At 50.9% G+C, this 17,424-nt stretch overlaps 1 protein-coding gene across 3 annotated transcripts in view; it reads right to left on the bottom strand.

The window, feature by feature from the left end:
- The window catches only part of PARP4 (poly(ADP-ribose) polymerase family member 4), a 1,988,214-nt gene that overhangs the window by 1,062,548 nt on the left and 908,242 nt on the right, over nt 1-17,424 (bottom strand). The window lies entirely within an intron of this gene.

Below are 17,424 nucleotides of genomic sequence, written 5' to 3' on the forward strand. Positions count from 1 at the left end.
TTACTCTGGTATGGTGTCCATCATATTTCCAAAACTACTCTTTGTTGGCGCAAAACTACTCACTCACAGAATAATTTCACAACCCTGCACATCTAAATCTTGTGGAGTAGGCCTGCTTGCCCACCCCTCCTAGCATACTATTCCATGTACCACCTGACTGTGGTCAGGGCCGGACTGGGAACCCAAAGCAGCCAAACCCAATTTTCTTGGCCCAGCCCCTGGTAAAGTACTGCCTGGCCCCAGGAGGCTGGATACGTTTGCCTGCTGCTTTTGTTACAGAGGACCAATATTGCATCACTGCTGCAACATTGGCCCCCACTCACAAAACCGGTCCCCACTGCTGCAAAATCGGCCCCCACCCATTCAGACTCCTGGGGAAATGCCTAATGCCCAGTACGGCTAATTCGGCCCTGACTGTGGTATTCCACAGTCCCAATTTCAATAATATGAGATTGTCTATTATTGTCTCAGGTAGTCTCAACACAACACGCTAGGCAAGAAGAACATCGGCACCAACCTTGGTTTAGGACAAGATTTTCAAAAGGGTTATAGATTCCAATTACCAAACCGGGAAAATGCTCTAAAATCAAAAGTGATGTACCCAGACACCCATCTGTACCTTGGCCACATCAAAGATGCGAAGCATAGCCAGCGCTATAGAAAACTTTGCAAGTAAATAAATAAATAAATAAATAAATATCGCCGCCATATAGATCACCCATCTGTTCATACCTATTATCAGCCCAGCCAGCTGCTTGAACCTTTATATATATTTTACTAAATTCTCAAATCCAAAAAGTGAAGGCTGACATGCAAACAGAAGTACAAGTTACTTACCTTCGGTAACGATGTATCTTGTAGAGACGTTGTCTAGCCGCAGATTCCTTAAGTTAGAATTATCCCCAGGCGTCAGACTGGATGCGGAAAATGTTTGCAGCAGCACCTCTGCGTGCCGCGCTACACGACCGCGCCCTGACGTAGTCCACGGATATGACGTCAGCGAGGTCATATAAGTCCCTCCCGGCATGCTGACGTCACTTTTCTTCTGAGAAACTTTTCCGAGACACAACGCGGAGCCACCAACAAAACTGTGAGAGCTTGGGAACAGTGTGCGAAGGAGGAAAAATCTGTAAAACAAAGAAATCGGATGGTGCAGAACATCATCATAAAGGATAGTATTAAACACTGTATACCAAAAAACCAAGAAGGCAGAGCACCGCTCTGAGAAACAAACCCGTAAAGTGAAGCGTAGACCCTCCCCAGAGGCTGAGTAACAAGGGAAGAATGTCCTGATAGACAACAGGAAGACTGAATGCGCCAGGAATGGTGCATCTCCCTGTAGAGATCGAAGGACCGAAGCACAGCCCAATAGACTCCAAATGAGGTGACTGCAGAGGTGAAAAGAAACCCTAAACCGATGAAGGAGGGGAGAGGGAGGGAAAAGAACAGAATAAGACACCACACTGGAAGGACCATAGTGGAGGAATGGAGAGAAAGGGCAAAAAATGAATCTCCTGTTGAAGGCGAAAGCGAAAAGCACCACTCCACAGGAAGATAAGACACCCAGAGGGAGACGGCTGCCGAAGGCAAAGTCTGAGAGGGTCGCACCAACTTGAGCCCCCTGAATGAAGACCAGTGCCAACTGAAAGTAGGCAAGGTGGAGAACTCGATCTGGAAAGGTCCTTGCAGAACGGGTAGGATGGGTGAGCGTTAAGGAATCTGCGGCTAGACAACGTCTCTACCAGATACATCGTTACCGAAGGTAAGTAACTCATACATCTGATAGAGACATCTAGCTGCAGATTACTTAACTTAGAATAGATACCACAGCCATACCCCATGGGAGAGGTGGGTCTGCGACAGAACAACAGAAAGTGCCCGAGAGTACTGAGCCGGCAACAGGGTGATGGATTATGGGGAAAGCTGTGGCGGTGCAGCCAATCAGCAGACCAAGCAGCTCGGAATAGCAAAAGACAATGGGAGGCAAAGGCACCACAAGATGACCAGAAGGGATGGAATAATGGCCCTAAGCCACAATCCCAGAACGGAAGAGAGAGTTCATAATGAGGGAAGGAAGAAAAACTACTCCCAGAACCCAATGGCCGCTAAGTCGCCACGAACCAAGGTCCAGCGGACAACATGGAGCGACATAACCAGAGCCTACCCGGCAGGCCTACGAAAGGAAGGCCGGTCAGGCAGCAACCAGGAAGCGGAACACAAGAGGCAGGGACTGAGCAATGTCCCAAAGCGCAGACGTGAAGCACAAGACACACAAAGTGCAATACTCAGTCACAAGAAAGCAACAGGGTTGGATAGCAACCCTCTGAAGCACACCGAGGCGGACCACAACGAGGAACATGCACCTACTAGACAGCTACCGAGACAAAGCAAGTGGCGTGGCTAAGACTATTAAGGGACTGCCCAACAAGGCAACTTGAAGGCCAAGGAGAAGAACGCACCCAAAAGGAGACAGAGAGGCAGGGCGCAGCACCCAGGACGACCCCTAGAAGAGCAACTGTCCGGTAGGCACACCAGACACAGAGAAGGGTGAAACCTGAAGGAAAATAGGCGCATCCAAGGTGTGTCATCAGAGGCACCGAAGGTGCCTAGAGGAACAGTAAATAAGTGAACGCAGAGCTGTGGAGAACAACCTCAGATCTCCGGAACCACAACCTCCGACTGGGAGGAGAAATGCACCCCCACAAAAGAGAGGGACTGTTTAGTACATGAACTGGAATGACAAGACCCCCAAGAAGAAGAGCATCCAGAAGAGGAGGCTCACCCCAAGGAGCGGAACTCTGGGAACCCTTGTTGCCAAAGCAGCATGAAAAGGCACCAAAGTGTACTATAAAACGTGCAAAAGAAAAACGCCACTGTGAAGAACGATGGCAAACCTGAGCACAAGGCACCCAACTGTTCCCCAGAAAACAGGGATAGAGGACCAGACCTCACAGAAGCGAAGAAAAGCAGAGGCGTATAAAAAGGATACCAAGTGGTCATCAATATGCAGGTATCTATAGAAAGGGCGAGCCACAAGACCAACGCTGCAGGCGCTATAGCAGGATCCCGCCTAATGCACCAGCGGCAGGTTGGCAGCCTCGGAAGAAGCGTGTTGAAACACACTGAAAAGACGTCCCAAGAGACAATGGTTGAAGAATCATTTAGTAACAAGGAAAAAAACCCTAAAAGAGGAGTATGAGACACACACAAGGCGCAAGCAGCTCGGAACCTGTGGCCTGTGGGAGGCAGTGTCAGGAGGCACAACACGGAAAACCGCCCTAAAGGGTAAGATAATAATGCCAGGGGAAGAGAGTAGCCCAAGGTGACCTCCACGCCCGCCTGGCGCGGAGCAAAGCTATACAATAGCATACAGGTACCCCACCTGGGGTATATCACGCCCCCAAAAACAAAAAACAGGGGAACACCTCTTAGGGTAATCCACAGTCAGAGGTCCAGACACGAACAACATGTGGAACACCACCACAGTTGGCTTACTGTCAGCCCAAAAATGCACAGTCCAACTTGTGGACGCTGAATGAAAGTTGCAAAAGGAAGGAGGGGTAACCACCCCAGAGTAGGATGACCTGAGACCTGCGAGTATCAGCGGCCACCTGCCATACCAAAGGGAACCCCACTGGACTACGCCATACCTCCATCACCTGGGCCAAGGTGCTCAGTCTGCGCCGGGGGCAAACCCACCTGCGAGTCCACTGGAGACCCCGCACACAGCGGGGGAGTCCGAGGATGCCCCAGGGAGAGGAGGGGACCCAAGGGAGGCCCCAGCATAAGCCCCCATCTGGGTCCAAGTCGCCCCGCGTCAGGAAATGGCAGATAGGGGAGGGCAGACTCTCTGGGGCGCATGTCCGGAGAAGTCCGGAGAAGTCCGGAGAAGTCTGGGAACTAGTGCCCCCTACAACAGGAGGAAGGGAGGTCGATGACCTCGGCGACAGGCACCAGGACTTACCAGGGACGGGCGAGCAACGCACACGGGAACCAGACGGAGACCAACGCCGCAAACGGAACCCTCTGCCACTGGGACCTGCCTCCGAAGAGGAGACCGGGGGCTGTGACGACTCCGACCGGGACAGGCGAGCCGAAAGTAACTTCATCTGAGGCTTCTGCTGGGACTTCAGCTTGAGTTGTTGGCAGGCCTCACAATCCGTCGAGTCGTTGTGTTCGCCCAGGCACCACAAGCAGATACGGTGTGGGTCCGTCGCGGGCATTTGCGGCGAATAGGAGGCACACGTCTTACAGTCCGAAGGCATCGCACACTGTTCCAGATGCAAAGCATCAAAAGGGGCCTGAAAACAGGCCAGAGGAACCGCTTACTCCGGATCCGCGTTGCTTGCGGAAAAGAAGGAAACTGACGTCTGCGCGTCGGGAGGGACTTATATGACCTCGCTGACGTCACATCCGTGGACGACGTCAGGGCGGGTTCATGTGGCAACATCCCCCAGCACGCAGAGGTGCTGCTGCAAAAGTTTTTCCGGATCCAGTCCGATGCCTGGGGATAATTCTAAGTTAAGGACTCTGCGGCTAGATGTCTATCAGATTCAGTGTTATTTCTTTTTGAACTTCCAGTCCCATATTTGTGATATTACAGAAATTATACTATGGAATCTATAACCCACCTTCACTGGAGCAAGAAACAAATATTAAAGGGCCTGATGCAATTAAAGACTGGTCGTAAAAGGTGGTTGCAAATTGCACACTGTCTTTTTGTGATGAATCTCCCATTTCCCGATGTGACCTAGGTACTATTAGGTTGAATTGCAAAATCTCCAGTAGCAGAAAGACCTGCCTAATAAATGTTAATTAGGAGATTACTATTTGCTAGCCCCAATGATTGGCTACAAACATCGGCCTGATACTCTGCAAGGGTCAACAGACTACCATCCCTCGACTTCAGTGCTTAATGTGTAAAAAAGTAAGTCCCAGGGCCCTTGTCGGGAAGACACTGCAGCTTGCACTACCCACTGGCCATGCCAGCGCTGCCAGGGAAAGTACCTATACAACTTTGGACCATCACGCTGCTACAAGTGTGACAATTCAGACTATTTGAAGCCTGCAAGGCAGTAAGAATGGCTTGGGTGGCAGGAGTTAGTAGGATATAATGTTGGTGAGGTCCAGGCTACCTCACCCCTCTGGTGAGCTGTCACAAACCAAGCCGTAATCTCAGATCCACGTGTTCTTAGTTCTGTCACCTTTCTCAAGGCTCAGACATGGAATTCTCTGCCTCTCCATGGGAGGATGAAAGGATCAGAACTATTGTTCCGAAGGAGACTATAAACATGGCTATTCTGCTATGTGTTAGCTTAGATCTTAACCCAGCTGCATTAAGTAGATAGACATAGTACCTGATAATCCTCTTTTGTGCCTCTATCGTTGCGCTGGGAAGCACCATTACCCATAACCAGGCACTTTATAAATATCCCTATTATTATATTAATAAACAGCTGTTACTCTGCTCATCTCTAAATTGTATAAATAGCACCACCATGAGGCAGCTGTCATAAGTGCCGGTGTTGTCATATAAGTAATGGTGCCTAGCACCGGAAACCACCGGCTCAAATAAAGCAATGCTCCAATTGCATTCTGAAATAGGATTTTTTAAGCAGCCAGTGTTCTTTAGAGGCACTAGTGCTGCCTTAAAATAAAATAAAAATACATTTTGAGAAAACACTGGAGAAGCAGACTGGGACAGTGGTCCTCTTGACTATTGTCTGTCCCCTAAAGCTCACACATCATGATTTCCAAAGGGGAATCTGTGCAATGGTAGCAGTTTCTCCTCTGCAAATCACTTAACAAATTTTAAGAGGAGTCAGTCACTGTTCACTGATTTGCGGCCACAACTGAGGTTGAAAACCATCGATCCACATCATATCCAATTGCAATTGGGAGGATATTTTACACCACTTGCTAACTGCATTTTGCGAGTCGGAAATGCTTCTTCCAACTTGCAAAATGGAATAAATACATACCAATACAAAGATATTTTGCTGTTCAAATCTAGCGATTTTGCTTATTTCTGACTGCAAAATATCATGTAAAACCGCCTCTCCCATATGGCAGTGTTAGTGTATTTATCTTGACTCTTGGATGAGTGATGGTTCAGGCAGTAGATGACAATACTGTCTAGTCCCCAAAATGTCCACCTAGGTATCAAGCAGGACACCCTCTGAAATACATAGACGCCCCTAGCACTACCACCATCTTAATTAGTGACATCCTATGCATCATAGTAAGGTGTTGACCGGAATTACAAAGACTTCTGCACCTCCCCAAGTATACGGACAAGATTGATTTTAATATAATAATCATTAATCAGATCACTTCCCAAAAAACATTCTGGCATATAAATCTTCAAGATATTTACATTTAAAATGAGGAATCAGCAAGAGGTATTGGTGGACCTTAACCCTGGATAGAGAGCTGACAAAGGGAACAAATGTGTAAAAGATAAACACACCTAAATGTAGACTATAAAAGGGCTGGCAGCAAAACGACACTGTTTTATATGAATGATACCTACCACAGGCAATAGATTACATTGGTCAAGTAACAAAACCATGTCTGTTACAGCTTAGGAAAACACAACAGACTGATAATATTACAAAAATATAATGGAAATGGTCAAAGTAATGCTTCCTTACACCAGTGAGTCTACTAATTATGACTTCAGAGGAGCATAATACCACTGATTAGCTTGTCCGCACCACTGCGTGGATGTCATTTTCCCTACATTGGTGGGGTATTGAAAATCACTGGGGTTCACACTTGCCTGTATTCTTCGGCACTCGCTAAAATCAATGATAGTGAAAACAACGGTTCATGTATATGATAAGTGAGTATATATGAAATCTCTAGGTATTTCTCTTGATGAAATTCTTTTAAACTTTTTTTTTAACTTACATGTGTTATTTACTTTTTAGGTCTCAGCCTGATCCAGCGCAAGCGCTGGTCTCGGCCTAGACATTTTGGGGTTCTGAGAAATGCTACTTTCCAGCCGATCAGCTTGCTAGAACCAACTGCCCCACAGATCTGCCTACTCCTCACAATCCACATAATAAGCATCATTTAAGGTTCACTTTTGGCTCTTGAAATAACACGATGCACAAGTTACTTACCTTCAGTGACGATATATCTGTAAGAAACAGTAGTTAATATTAGATTCCTTACCTTGGAATATCCCCAGGCGTCAGACTGGATCTGAAAACTTTTGCGTAGCAGTACCCTTGCGCGCCGGTAGGCGTTGTCTGCGGCTCCGCGTCTGTCATCTGCGTCGGGATGACGTCGCCGGAGTACTTAGACGCCACCCTCGCGCGCTGACGTCAGTTCTTATACACCGCTTTTACGCGCCAGAAACGCAGAGCCATGATAAAAACCAACACTGGTGCCATGAAACTAGGGCCTTGAAAGGGGATGACGTTAACCCTAGATATCGGTTCGCAGAACGGGGAGGATGGGTGGGGCGGTAAGGAATCTAATACTAAGTACTGTTTCTTACAGATCTGTTGTTACCGAAGGTAAGTAACTTGTGCATCTGAAAGAAACAGGTTAGTATTAGATTCCTTACCTTAGAATAGATACCCCAGCAATACCAACCCCGGTGGTTGGTCTGCGAACCAATAATAACACCAGAAAGTCCTGGAGGGCAGAACGGCCAAAGAAGCCATCCCTCCGGACTTGGCTGTCCAGGCAGTAGTGTCTTGCGAACGTGTGCAGCGAGGCCCGCGTAGCTGCCTGACAGATGTCCTGCAAGGGGACTCCCCAGCCCAGGGCAGTAGTAGCCGCTGTGGCCCGAGTGGAATGAGCCCTCAGCCCAACAGGAGGCTCCTTCTTAGCCAAAGAGTAGCATGCCTTGATGCACAACACGACCCACCGAGAGATGGTCCGTTTGTGCACCGCCCGTCCCTTCTTAGCGCCCACGTACCAACAAAGAGTTGGTCATCCACCCGGAACTGGCGTGTGCGATCCAGATAGTATGAGAGCGTACGTTTTGGGACCAGACGGTGGAACCGCTCTTCCTCTTTAGAGGGAGGCGGAAAGAAGGTGGGCAAGGTGATGGACTGCCCGATGTGGAAGGCTGTGACTACTTTGGGCAGGAAAGAGGGTCTTGTCCGCAACACAACCTTGTCCGGATGGACAGAAAGGAAAGGAAGCTTGGAGGAAAGAGCCTGGAGCTCACTCACTCTCCTGGCAGAGGTGATGGCAACCAGGAAAGCAGTCGTAAGGATAAGAAGACGGAGAGTACAGTTATGAAGCGGCTCAAAAGGAGTGCACATCAGGTAAGTAAGAACCAGGTTCAAGTCCCACTGGGGCATCACGAAAGGAACAGGGGGGAACATATGAGTGATGCTCTTCAAGAACCTATTTACAATCGGGGACTTGAACAAAGAAGGCTGATCAGGTAGCCTTAAGAAGGCGGAAAGGGCAGAAAGGTAGCCCTTTATAGTGCCCAGAGCAGAGCCCTGCTTGGCAAGAGAAAGAAGGAAGAGGAGAACATCATAAAGGGGGGGGGGGGGGGGGGGTCAGAGAGTGGATCCACAGCCTTTGCTGTGCACCATGCCAGAAATATGTTCCACCTGCAGGCGTATATAGACTTTGTGGAGGGACGCCTGGCTGCCAGAATCACATTACAAACTTCAGGAGGCAAGTCAAATGGCCTCAACTGTCGCCGCTCAATCTCCGAGCATGGATGTGGAGACTGGACAGGTTCAGGTGGAGGACCGTCCCCTGCTGCTGCGACAGAAGGACCTCCTGAAGAGGCAGACAAATCAGGGGATCGACAGACATGCTGAGTAGCTCGGGATACCAGTATCTTTGTGCCCAGTCCGGAGCCACAAGGATAACTTGGGCCCGGTCGCGTCTGATCTTCTTCAGCACTCTGGGCAGAAGTGGTATAGGCGGAAAGGCGTACAACAGACCACAGCTCCACTCGCGACGAAAAGCGTCTCCAAGCGAGTGCCGCCTTGGAAATTCCAACGCGCAGAACTGATGACATTGCGCGTTTTCTTCTGTGGCGAATAGATCTAACCACTGCTGAAAGAGGCCTTGCGCCACGTCCGAGTTCAAACGCCATTCGTAATCCTTCATGCACTGACAGCTGAGTTTGTCCGCTCAGGCGTTCAGGGAACCTGCCAGGTGTTGAACCACCAGGGTCACGCCCTGATGTTCCAGCCACTGGCAGAGGCGCAGAGCCTCCTGGCATAGGGTCCACGACCCCACCCGCCCTGTTTGTAGCAGTACCATATGGCGGTGGTGTTGTCCGTGAACACCTGCACTACACTCCCCCGGACAGAGGGGAGAAATGCCTTCAGCGCGTTTTCTTCTGTGGCGAATAGATCTAACCACTGCTGAAAGAGGCCTTGCGCCACGTCCGAGTTCAAACGCCATTCGTGATCCTTCATGCACTGACAGCTGAGTTTGTCCACTCTGGCGTTCAGGGAACCTGCCAGGTGTTGAACCACCAGGGTCACGCCCTGATGTTCCAGCCACTGGCAGAGGCGCAGAGCCTCCTGGCATAGGGTCCACGACCCCACCTGCCCTGTTTGTAGCAGTACCATATGGCGGTGGTGTTGTCCGTGAACACCTGCACTACACTCCCCCGGACAGAGGGGAGAAATGCCTTCAGTGCAAGCCGGATCGCCTGCAGCTCCAGAAGGTTGATGTGGAGCCGGGACTCCGCCGGAGACCAGAGGCCTCTGATCTCCGCCTCTCCCATGTGGCCCCCCCAGGCCTGGAGGAACGCGTCCGTCACAACTACATGCTCCGGTTGGGGTAGGGAGAGGGATCTGCCGCTGATCCAATCACGGTCCGTGAGCCACCACTGCAACTGTCTTGCAGTGCCCTCCGGGATCAAGACATGGTCGGACAAGTTGCCCTGATGCTCGGCCCACTGAAACTTCAGGTCCCACTGCAGAGCCGGCATCCGCCACCTGGCGTGATGCACCAGAAATATGCAGGAGGCCATCAGCCCCAGAAGCCGCAGCGTCAACCTGACCAAGACTCGTGAGAACGGCTGAAAGATCGGAATCAGAGCCTGAATATACCGAACCAGCTGCTCGGGAGGATAAACCCGAAACTGCACCGAGTCTAGAACTGCTCCGATGAAGAGGAGCTTCTGAGAGGGACACAGGTGTGACTTCGGCACATTGATGGAAACCCCAGCTGGTACAGGAGGTCGTCCGTAGTCTGGAGGTGGCTGACGACTGTCTGGGGCGAGCCCGCCTTCAACAACCAGTTGTCCAGGTAGGGGAAGACTGAAACCCCTAACTTGCGCAGATGAGCTGCGACCACCGCCAGCACCTTCGTGAACACCCGTGGGGCGCTGGTAAGGCCGAAGGGGAGCACTGTAAACTGAAAGTGCTTGTGGCCTACCGTGAACCGCAGGTAGCGCCGGTGGGCCGGCAGGACGGGGATGTGGAAATAAGCGTCCTGCAAGTCCAACGCTACCATACAGTCTCCCGTGTCCAGGGCAGCTAAGACCTGAGCCAGCGTCAGCATCTTGAACTTCTCCTTCTGGAGGAAGCCGTTGACGTTCCGCAGGTCCAAGATAGGGCGTAGGCCCCCTTTGCCCTTCTTGGGTACCAGAAAGTAGTGGGATAACAACCACACCCTACTTCTGGCCCGGGAATGCGCTCGTTGGCCCCCTTGGCCAAGAGGGCCGTAACTTCCTCTTGTAGAAGTTTCAAGTGAACCCCGACACGCGGTGGTACTGCGGTAGCATGGCTGGAGGGAACATCTCGAAGGGGAGGGAGTAGCCCCTTCGGACGATTTGCGGCACCCACCTGTTATGTTATGTTATATGTTATATATGGATTTGTATCGCGCACTGCTACTCAAGAGTGTCCTGGCGCGTTGGGAGAACAGTGACATCGCTGACGGGGCGGCTACGCAGCTTGTTTGAAAAGATATGTTTTCAAAAGTTTTTTGAAGGTGGTTAGTTCCTTTGTGTGTCTTAGCGCGTCCGGCAGAGCATTACACATGGTAGACGCTTTTACCACCAGGGACTGACCTCCAAGGCGTGCTCTCCGGAACCTGGGGATTACCAGCCGCCTTTGCGCAGCAGATCGCAGGTTGCGGGTTGGGAGGTAGAAACGCAAACCTAACACTCAGGTAGGAGGGGCAGGGACCATGTAGGGCTTTATGGGCTAGGACCAAGGCTTTAAAGCGCACTTGTTCAACAACCGGGATCCAGTGCAGGTCGTCTAGCTGCTTGCGGACACTTAGTCTCCTCGGGATGTCAAAGAGGAGCCTAACCGCAGCGTTCTGCACAACCTGTAATTTCCCCAAGAGAAATCCAGGAGTGCCAAAGTAGAGGGCTTAAGCGTAGTCAAGGCGCGAGAGTATGAGCGCCCTGGCCACCGCCTCCTTAGCTGCGCGGGGAAGAACTTCCTGAGGGCTTTAAGTGTACCAAAGCATGCTCCTGAAAGTCGCGTGATCTGTTCGCGAAAATTCAGGTCGGCTCCGAACCAAATCCCCAGGTTCTATGCTACACCACAGTCCCCTTTAGGACAGGGAAACCCCTTGGGCCAGAGGGATTCCCTGAATGCCACCGGGAATTGGCCATATAGGAGTACTTCTGATTTGTCCTCGTTGCATTTCAGGCTTGCCTGGGCCAGCCAGGCAAATACTGAAGATGAGCAGCGCCGAGCCTCATCCGTCTAGAGGTCATTACCCTTCCAGGTGAAGAGGAGCTGGGTGTAATCGGCATAGGCCATAATTTTGGCACCCATTATTATTATTAGTGTGTTTTGTAAAGCGCGCAGCGGCCCCAACGGGGCATCCCGGCGCTGGGAGACTCTGAGAACTAGAGGGACAGGTCAGAGGTACCAAACTAGGAAGAAAAAAGAAGGGTTTTAAGGGATTTACGGAATGCTGGTTCTGTCTGGCATGTGTGAAGAGCTAACGGAAGCTTATTCCAGTGCTTGGTGGCACAGACCTCAAAGGTTTTTCCACCAGCACCGGAACGCTTAAATCGGGGAGTTTCTAGGAAAAATAAGGAGTTGGAGCGAAGTGCCCTAGATTTGACATAAGGGCGAAGAGTATTTTTAAGATGGGCCGACCCATTGCCTTTAGATGCACGGAAAGCCAGCGTCATTGCTTTGAAGACGCATCTTTTCGCAATGGGTAGCCAATGCAGTTTTCGGAGGTGAGGGGAGATATGGTGTCTGGGAGGAATTCTCTCCACCAGCCGGGCGGCGGCGTTTTGAACCCTCTGCAATTTGTAACACAGGCCTGCTGTGATACCAAGATAGAGGGCATTGGCATAATCAAGATGGGATATGATTAATGCCTGGATCACAGTCTTGCGGCACTCCTCCGGCAGATAGTCAATGAGCCGTTTGATTGTTCTGATTTTGGCAAAGCATGAGGCTGCGACTGTTTGTACCTGGGTGTCAAAGCTGAGATGGGTGTCCCAGCGTACTCCTAGGTTTTTCACCGAGTTTTTAGGCGTGGGGGCCTGGCACAAGTCTTCAGGCCACCACAGGCTGGCATCCAGGGGAGAAGGAGAGTTGAAAAACAGAATCTCCGTTTTACCTGCGTTGAGACGGAGGGAATTAGTATCCATCCAGTTGGAAATGTCTTTTAGGCAGGATTTCAGCGGGTCGAAAGCAGATGCAGAGGGGGTATCGAACGTGAAAAGTAGCGTAAGATGTGGATTTGATCCCAATCTGGGAGATCAGTTTAGCCAAAGGGGTGAAATAAACGTTAAACAAAAGCGGGCTGAGGAAGGAACCCTGTGGGACTCCCCATTTAAGTGGCCTGGCAGAGGAAGTGAAGGGAGGGGTGAAAACTTGTTGGGTGCGATTAGACAGGTAAGATGACAACCACTTTAGAACAGAGCCGCCTAGCCCTAAGTCCTCCAGCCTTCTCAGCAAGATCTTATGAGAGACGGTGTCAAATGCTGCTGAAAGATCCAGCAGCACTAACACCGCCCTCGACCCTCGGTCAAGCGTCCATCTCACAGAGTCGGCCATTTCAATGAGGGCCGACTCAGTGCTGTGGCCCGACCTGAAGCCATGCTGGGAGGCATGGAGGAGCCCATTGGATTCGATGAAACTAGCCAGTTGGGAATGAACCAGCTTTTCCAAGATCTTGGCTGGGGCAGGCAGGAGGGAAATGGGCCTGTAATTGCTGGGGAGGTCTGGGTCCAAGTTGGGTTTCTTCAGAATGGGGACTAGGGAGGCATGCTTCCATTTGGTAGGGAAGCATCTTGTACGGAGTGAGTCATTACAGATGTGATTTAAATAGGGGTTAAGTAGGGGTGGCAATTTTTTGTATTGCTTGGCTGGCCAAGGGTCGTTGGGGGAGCCTGATTTACATTTAAGGAGCTCAGTCATAGAATCTGCTTCCGATATTACCGCAAATTCAGTCAGGGAGAGTGGCGATGGTATAAGAGGAGTGGATCGCTCGTCGTCTCTTTCTGTATTAGAAGGGGGAAAGGATCCCATCCTTTCCGCCAGATAGATGAGGGGTGTCAGATATACGTTGAAAAGCAGGGGGCTCAACATCGAACCCTGCGGGACCCCTGTGGCCACTTCACTGCCGGTTGAATAGAAGGGGGGCATCCACACCTGTTGGGAACGGTCTTCCAAAAATGCCTTGACCTAGGCTAAGGCCATGTCCGTAATACCAATATCCGACAGCCTGGCGAGAAGCTGGAGGTGGGGTACCGTGTCAAACGCGGCAGAAAGATCAAACAGGATCAATGCCGCCCTGCTGCCCCCGTCCAGACACTCTCAAATGGCCTCTGTGATCTCCACCAGCGCTGTCTCGGTGCTGAATGATGTTCTGAACCCAGATTGAGCAGGGTGAAGTGCCCCGGAGGATTCAACAAATTTCTCCAGCTGTCTGAAGGCCACCTTTTCGCACAGGGCTGGAAAAGAGAGATGGGGCGGAAGTTGGACAATAGAAGCGGGTCAGCCGTGGGCTTCTTAATAAGGGGAAGAAGTTTAGCGTGTTTCCATTGTGGGGGCATTATGCCTGATTGAAGTTGTGAGAAGTTGGCCTGATATGCAGTGCTCACTATTCTAGTGATCACTATGTAGTCGTCCAAACAACCCTTATTGATGATTGGTTGTAAGTCAACCTTATAGACCAGCTATCCTAGTAGCATGGACAAGAGCAGTCTTTAGGCCAAACTCTAGAGGGCGTGTTAAGCCAGCTGTTATACCATCACATATACCCCTTGAACACCAAGTGAAAGGACACCACACAAGTTGTTATGAAAATAAAAGGATATTTATTTATAACACAACAACCCTGGACTCTTTATGAGGACAGGGCGCTACGCACAATACAAAACTCTTAAAGAAATACTGAAAGTCGCACAATTTACACAAATGCCCGAGGGGCACGAAAAACCATATACTATGGAAGTGGAATGCAAATTGCTAGCAGGTAAGAAACTATTCTCAGAGACTTTAGAATCGCTAGGCCTACAATGCTGAACCCTTAGATTAGAAGCAGGAGGCCTAGGAGCGCCGTGTGCAGAGTGGAAACTCTCACACGTAATGCGGGACAAAGTCTATGGATACTAGCAAATGCAAAGTTAGTGTTCTCGGGCGAACCCGACTAGGTAGGTCAAAAACGAAAGCTGATCTAGACACTTAGAGAGTGGATCTACGCTGGAGCACCGTGGTACTCGGTTTACCTAGCCCAGGGTCTGCGGCTGCATAGGGTTCAAGTGTCGTCGGGAATCCTCGTTGACGAACCAGGAGCCTGAAGTGGAAGTTGCTGGCAGGCGACCAGTGAAGATGTTCCGGGCTGATCCGGGGACGGATCAGTGAAAAAGAGTACCTGTAAGCAGAGGGGACCAAGTTCTGAATAACTAGCCAGTGATTAGGTGGGCACCAGGATGGCACCGGACGAGGTCACTCAGCCAGGCGAAGAGGTGACACTGGATTCTGCTGCTGCACGGACCAGGGGCGCTGATGTCGACCAGGCTGGAGGTCTGCGAGCTGTCCCACGTCGGATGTCTGCTGCTGGCGATGCTAGATCCGGTGAAGGAGGCAACAAGCCTTGGCTACGGCAAGCCCACGTGGCGACACAAAATGGCGTCTTGAGTGGACCAGGAGGGTCCGAGGAAGGTCCCCTTCAGGAGGAGACTAGGGCCAGTCTAGAGGAGCTAGACCAGCGGTGTAACAACCGTAGGACGTCGTCTGGAGGGTCACTAGCCAACGGGCAAGTGAACGGACAACGTGGCAAGCAACACAGAGGAAAAAGGGCCCCACGCAGATCTGGAGGATGCAGGGGGGCTGGTCTTCGGGGCTCGTGCTGCTTGGGGTTGGGGCTTCTCTTACCCCAGTGCACCCACTCGAGGGTCCCTCGGTGGTCGTGCTAGTTCAGTGTCGTGCTGGTTCTGATGATCGCCGGGTCCTCTGGTCTCGTCGCACCTACGGTTCTCAGCTGTGCTGTAGGAACAGGTTGAGGTCAGAGAGGGCAGGGAGTCCGGGTCTCGTCGTGCTGGGTCAGTCTGGTTCCGGAGGAAGGACGTTTCAGCAAACCGCAAGATACTTAGTTGGTGCCTGCTGCTGCAGGGTGACTACTCCTTAGTCACAAGGGAGAAATCTTGAGAAGTCTTGAGTTCCTTTCTCAGAAAGTAGTTTCAGGATTCAAAGATGATCTAATTTGGAAGGGTCCCCGCTCCTACCTTTATTTTAAAGAAAGGGGCTGGTAAGCAACTAGGTGCTGCCCATGGGTGGGACCAGGAAGGGGGGTGGTTACACCCCTCTCCCCTGTCCGGACTTTCCCCAGCTCAGGGGCTGGTGTGCCCCTGGAACTGGTTCAAGCCGGTATATGCACAGTGAGCACCGGGGTGCCACTTGCAGTCACCTTCCCATTCAGCCCTGCCTACCTAGGATACACAAAACCCTGTCTGGGATGGTGCTAGCACCGCCGCTGACAGGAAACCCTTTGTCCAAGCTCTCCTCGCTGGAAGGACTCCCAGCAGCAGGAGGTCAGACTTGTGTCTGTGGTGGCAGCATCCATTTTGTGATGCTGAGGCTTGAGTTAGCTTTAACCGGGGTTCACAGTTACACACATGTCGTGTCCCTCTAGAAGGGTGGAATGCTAACCCCGTCGCCAGAATTGGCGAGAGGTTAGTATTCCAATTCGTATGACACCTTACTCGACATGTTTTGATAAAGCGATACCAGAGTTGGCAAATAACCGCGAGGATTATAATGCACTTAAGAGTATATGGTATGCGTTATCATGGAACAGCTATTAGGACTTGGTTCCGCAAGCTGCAAACGGGCTCAGCTCATGCCAGAGCACCATCTCACACGATTCCAAGCACTTTGCCTTCAGGATTGTTAAGGCCTGCCATAGGAGTGACTGATAGGAATACATGTGTCCATTTTAGGGTTAGATATAAGTTCTATATCTAAAGCAAAGGGTGATTACACCACCTTGCCCCAGCTGTCGTGCAGCCAGTTGTGTCAGATTTAGATGGCCAGCCAGGGGTGGCATAATACATGCTGCAGCCCCTGGTAGACCCTGGGTACACCTATTCCCCGAGTTACAGGGTCTGATAAGGTGGCACAGTACCAATTGGTAAAGGCACCTAAGGTACACGTGTCAATTTAGTGAGAGAACAGCTAGGCTGTGGGTCTGATTAGCAGGCCCACAGCCAGGGAAGTCGTAAACCAGTGAAGCAAAAAGCAAAAATCTGGGGTGATCATAGGATTGCAGATCCTACTCTCCTACAGAAGTGACTCATTGACCAAGGCCCCTACTACTGGTGCGATTGTTTCCGCCACCCGACTCAAAACTCTCACGGGACAAGGGTCCGCTGGTGACCCGGATTTTAGAGATTTCAAAACGGACAGAACGTCCTTCTCTTCTGCTCGATCAAAATGCGTGAAGAGCTGGTTCAGCATGTTGATACACTGTGCCGGCAGCAGAGATGAGAGGTGTTGCCCCGGAGTTGGTGTCCGTAGACTTGCCTTGATTTTTTTAATTGTATCTATGAAAAAGGTAGACAGCTCCTCGCACCATTCGGAAGAGATAGGGGCGGTGGAGAGTTCAGCCACCGGTGACATAAAGCTGCGGACAATAGCAAAGATTTCTCTACTGTTATTGTTAGCTCTGGATATTCTGTCTGCAAAAAAGTTGCCTTTGGCTTCTTTAATGGCAGCACAGTATTCTCTTTGGGCGGTGAGAAGAGTAGCCTTAGCTCGGGGGCAGTACTCGAGGCGCCAAGCCCGTTCAAATTTTTTGCAACCCAGCTTCAATGTTTTTAGGTGGTCAGTGAACCATGGTTTCAATGGGGCGTCCCGTGTGCGACCACTCACCGAAGGTTGCGGGAGAAAATGGACGGCTTCGCTAATCAATTCCGAGAATCTCTCTACTGCACTCTCTAAATTGGAGAGGGCGGCATTGATGTGACAGTGCGCCAGTAGAGGTGGTGATGGC

This window comes from Lissotriton vulgaris, chromosome 8 (genome assembly GCF_964263255.1).
Source record: "Lissotriton vulgaris chromosome 8, aLisVul1.2, whole genome shotgun sequence".
Lineage (NCBI taxonomy): Eukaryota > Metazoa > Chordata > Amphibia > Caudata > Salamandridae > Lissotriton > Lissotriton vulgaris.